At 31.5% G+C, this 5,320-nt stretch overlaps 1 non-coding gene across 1 annotated transcript; it reads left to right on the top strand.

Annotated features, from left to right (window-relative positions):
* The first annotated feature begins 4,437 nt into the window (after window positions 1–4,437).
* TRNAS-GCU (transfer RNA serine (anticodon GCU)) lies at window positions 4,438–4,525 on the top strand. Its single transcript has one exon. It is a non-coding gene; the product is annotated as a tRNA-Ser (tRNA).
* Window positions 4,526–5,320: the final 795 nt, after the last annotated feature.

The following is a 5,320-nucleotide window of genomic DNA, read 5'->3' on the forward strand; positions in this document are numbered from 1 at the left end:
TTCGGGAAGGGATCGTCGAAGTTTTGAAATGAATGGAAAGACAATCTACTTTCATTAAGTGATTTATTAGATAATCGAAAACAGAGGATCTTGAAAACAATTCAAAATTCAGAAGAACTACGTGAGGGGGCCATTGAACAGCTGGAAAAAGCCCGGGCTCGCTTACGAAAAGTTGAAATGGAAGCCGATCAGTTTCGAGTGAATGGATATTCTGAGATAGAACGAGAAAAATTGAATTTGATTAATTCAACTTCTAAAAGTTTGGAACAATTAGAAAATTATAAAAATGAAACTATTCGTTTTGAACAACAAAAAGCGATTAATCAAGTACGACAACAGGTTTTCCAACAAGCCTTACAAGGAGCTCTAGGAACTCTGAATAGTTGTTTGGACAACGAGTTACATTTACGTACCATCAGTGCTAATATTGGCATGTTTGGGACGATGAAAGAAATAACTAACTGATTAGTCCTTCTACTGTAGGCATTATTTTTTTTTCTTAAAAAAAAATAATTACGAAATACTCATGGTAACCATTCAAGCAGATGAAATTAGTAATATTATTCGTGAACGTATTGAGCAATATAATAGAGAAGTAAAAATTGTAAATACCGGTACTGTACTTCAAGTAGGCGACGGCATTGCTCGTATTTATGGTCTTGATGAAGTAATGGCAGGTGAATTAGTAGAATTTGAAGAGGGTACTATAGGCATAGCTCTAAATTTAGAATCAAATAATGTTGGTGTTGTATTAATGGGTGATGGTTTGCTGATACAGGAGGGAAGTTCTGTAAAAGCAACGGGAAGAATTGCTCAGATACCAGTAAGCGAGGCTTATTTAGGTCGTGTTATAAATGCCCTGGCTAAACCTATTGATGGCCGAGGTGAAATTTCATCTTCTGACTCTCGGTTAATTGAATCCCCCGCTCCTGGTATTATTTCGAGACGTTCCGTATACGAGCCTCTTCAAACAGGACTTATTGCTATTGATTCAATGATTCCTATCGGACGTGGTCAGCGAGAATTAATTATTGGGGACAGGCAGACCGGTAAAACTGCAGTAGCCACGGATACGATTCTCAATCAACAAGGGCAAAATGTAATATGTGTTTATGTAGCTATTGGTCAAAAAGCATCTTCTGTGGCTCAAGTAGTGACTACTTTACAGGAAAGGGGCGCAATGGAATACACTATTATAGTAGCCGAAACGGCAGATTCTCCGGCTACATTACAATACCTTGCCCCTTATACAGGAGCAGCTTTGGCTGAATATTTTATGTACAGAAAACAACACACTTCAATCATTTATGATGATCCCTCCAAACAAGCACAAGCTTATCGACAAATGTCTCTTCTTTTACGAAGACCGCCGGGCCGCGAAGCTTATCCGGGAGATGTTTTTTATTTGCATTCACGCCTTTTGGAAAGAGCCGCTAAATTAAGTTCTGCTTTAGGTGAAGGAAGTATGACTGCTTTACCAATAGTTGAGACCCAATCGGGAGATGTTTCAGCTTATATTCCTACTAATGTAATTTCCATTACCGATGGACAAATATTCTTATCTGCCGATCTATTCAATGCTGGAATCAGACCTGCTATTAATGTGGGTATTTCCGTCTCCAGAGTAGGATCTGCAGCTCAAATTAAAGCCATGAAACAAGTAGCCGGCAAATTAAAATTGGAATTGGCTCAATTTGCCGAATTAGAAGCCTTTGCGCAATTCGCTTCTGATCTCGATAAAGCTACTCAGAATCAATTGGCAAGAGGTCAACGATTACGTGAGTTGCTCAAACAATCCCAATCAGCACCTCTCACGGTAGACGAACAGATAATGACTGTTTATACCGGAACTAATGGTTATCTTGATTCATTAGAAATTGGACAAGTAAGGAAATTTCTTGTTGAGTTACGTACTTACGTAAAAACGAATAAACCTCAGTTTCAAGAAATAATCTCTTCTACGAAGACATTGACCACTGAAGCGGAAGCCCTTTTGAAAGAAGCTATTCAGGAACAGATGGAACGTTTTCTACTTCAAGACCAAGTATAAAAGAAAACAAGTAAAGTATAAATCAATTTTAGAACTTTCAAATGTTAAAATTGAAACATGAAATAATTTCATTCTTTTCATTTATTAGGTGTTAGTAGGTAGAATATATATATATATAATTTATATAAAATAAAAAATATATATAAATATATTAAAGAAAGTAGATAATATTTCTAGAAATATATATCAATATTAAAATGAAATGTAAATACAATTAAGAAATTTTTTTATAAATATAGTTAAAGTTAAAATTAGATTATATTTCTAATAATATATTTAGAATATCATAAATATCTTAATATTTGGAATTTGAATATCCTTTCTACTAATATCTTATCTTCAAATAAAACAGAATTGAATTATTAGTTTATTTATATAATAAATCTAAAACTAGAGTTACAATTAATATTAAAACTAATTTATAAATTACTATTAATAAATAAGCGTCTCTTATTCAAATCATTCAAAATCTTTCCTTTCTTGACATGATATAGAAAATTTAAAACTAAAAAAAAATATATGAAAAAAAATTGCGTCCAATAGGATTTGAACCTATACCAAAGGTTTAGAAGACCTATGTCCTATCCATTAGACAATGGACGCTTTTGATTCCAATTTTTTTTTTCGTATTTTCACCTCTCTTGTTCGTAAAAAAAATGTGTGAGAATTCCGGAAATTGCATATTGAATTCAATGATGCATTACATTAACTAATACATTAGTTAAAATTTAGTTAAAATTAAGTAAATTGAAAATTTTTATTTGAGTAATTCCATTATTAATTAATTTCTATTTATAATATATATAAATTATAAGATAAGAATATTATAAGATAAGATAAGCGGATAGCGGGAATCGAACCCGCATCGTTAGCTTGGAAGGCTAGGGGTTATAGTCGACGTTGATTCATCATTTTGAACTGAACGTCTCTAATTCAAAACCGAACGTGAAACTTTGGTTTCATTCGGCTCCTTTATGGAAGATGGATAAATTCCTAAATTTATAAGATGTAAACAAAAAAAAATACCATCCATAACATCTATGTCAGCCTTTCCGTCTGAATGCATTCAAAAGGACCCGCTTTATAGATGATCCCTATACAAGAGGAGATTATAACAATCTTTCCAGTTATTTATTTCGTTCCCTATTTCTATTTAATATAATCCTTAGGAAAAGTATTTTGTTTCCGCCGAGCTAAAAAAACGATGTCGACGTCTCTAGTAAACCAAAGACATTGTTTAATAGCTATTTTGTTTTGCTTCAATCTCCCTTATACAAAGAAAAAATTGAAGATTTAGTTACGATTAGAAAAAATTCCACCTTTATCCATGGATCCCTTATTCCTTCAATTGGAAGTATTGATCCAATTCAATAAAATTATGTTTCGTAATTTCATGATCCAATTTTTTCAATTTAGAACATATTTTTGGATACAAATCACGAGAATTTTTATTTTTCCTCGAATCTTTCATCGAGAGGTAAAGGATTAAATCCTTTTAAGAAATAAAGTTTTTGATCGGAATATTAATCAACCCGAAGGATCCCTTAACTATTAAGGGATTAATAGAACGAATCGCACTTTTACCACTAAACTATATCCGCTACAATGCAATTATTGTATATAAATGGACCTTTTGTCGAAGACGAAAATAAGTCGTATTAATAAGTAATAAAAAGATCGGATCAGAAAATAATCATGAAAATTTGAGCGTTGACGTATTTTCATCAGGGCCACTAATGAGATTAGGAAAAGAGGACTCGTTTTAATTAACTAATTAACAAGTTTTTTATTCTAGTAAAGTACTAAAAAATAATAATAAGAAATCGAACCTTGATTCTATATCATCTTTTTCTGTATCATAGGAATTGAAATAATAAATCTTCTTAGGATTCTTGTTGTTTCTATTTTTTTTTTTTTCAAAAACATTTTCAAATCAAATAAATAATTTGATCTACGATTTATTGGAACAAAAAAAGCCCGGCTAGGTACTGACCAGGCCAGGCCGTGGAACTAAAAATAAAAAGAAAAGGGCTTTTCGGATGAAATAAACTAAAAAAGGTACTTTCTTTTTATTTATAAATATTTTTATGAATCTTTAATATATTGGTATTATTTATATATTAGGATTGAAGATATCTCTTCTTTTGAGCCCTTATCTAATGAAATCTAATTTATCTAAATGGAATTCCTAATAAAAAAAAGTTTTTATCGATTTGATAGATATCCATCGATATATCTAGATAATTATCTATATCAATATAATGAAATTATATATCTATAAAGGGGTAGATAAAGATAATAAAGAGAGATAAAGAAGGGCTTTTTTCAAGCCTTTATTTTCTATTTTTTATACAATGTATCATAGTAATTATCCTTTTTCAATTTGGGGAGAGATGGCTGAGTGGACTAAAGCGTCGGATTGCTAATCCGTTGTACGATTTTTTTGTACCGAGGGTTCGAATCCCTCTCTTTCCGTTTCTGTCAATTACTTGGTATTTTTTTATAGTTGAGGAAAGATGTGGAATAGATAAAATGTTAAGAACATTTCAAAATCAAGCAAGGAAAAAAAATCTGATTTTGTTATTCTTCACGCCCCGGATTACGTCCCGGGTCATTAGATAGGAATCCGAAAATGAAGAGAGAAACAAAGAATATTACTACTGTATAAACAAATAGTTTGAGAGTAAGCATTACACAATCTCCAAGATCATTTTTTTTTTAAGAGAATAGATTCTCTATTTTAATCTGGTTTGACACCAAGAAATGCAGTGAAGTTATTTCTATAAATAGGAAAAAATTTTAAGAGTTGAGTCCTTGATTACTCAAAATTGGATTTCATACCCACAATTCTATATTGTGGGGGACTCGAAGAGGGTCGTTCAAAGGAAAAAAGTAAGAATAAGAAAATGAGAGTGATCCAGATTTATCATAGCTATAGAATAATTTCAATATTGGATTCAACTTAAAGCTTCAGACTGTATGTACAACTTATCTGATCTTATAACTAGTTAGAATCTTTTTTTTTTTTTTTCTAGTAAATCATGAATTTGTCTCGGACAGTATTAAAAATATTATCGAAAGCTTACAGCAGCTTGCCAAACAAAAGCTAATAGAAAAAAGAATAGAGGTATTACTGGCATAACATCTACTATTGGATTCAAAAAAGCGTAGGCCTCGGGCAATTTGGCGACGAAAAAACTACTTGAATAAAGGAAAGAATTAAGACAGATACCGATGAAACTTAAGATATTAAGCATAACAATTTTTTTT

Source organism: Cucumis melo, unplaced genomic scaffold (genome assembly GCF_025177605.1).
Source record: "Cucumis melo cultivar AY unplaced genomic scaffold, USDA_Cmelo_AY_1.0 utg000205l, whole genome shotgun sequence".
In the NCBI taxonomy this organism is placed as follows: domain Eukaryota; kingdom Viridiplantae; phylum Streptophyta; class Magnoliopsida; order Cucurbitales; family Cucurbitaceae; genus Cucumis; species Cucumis melo.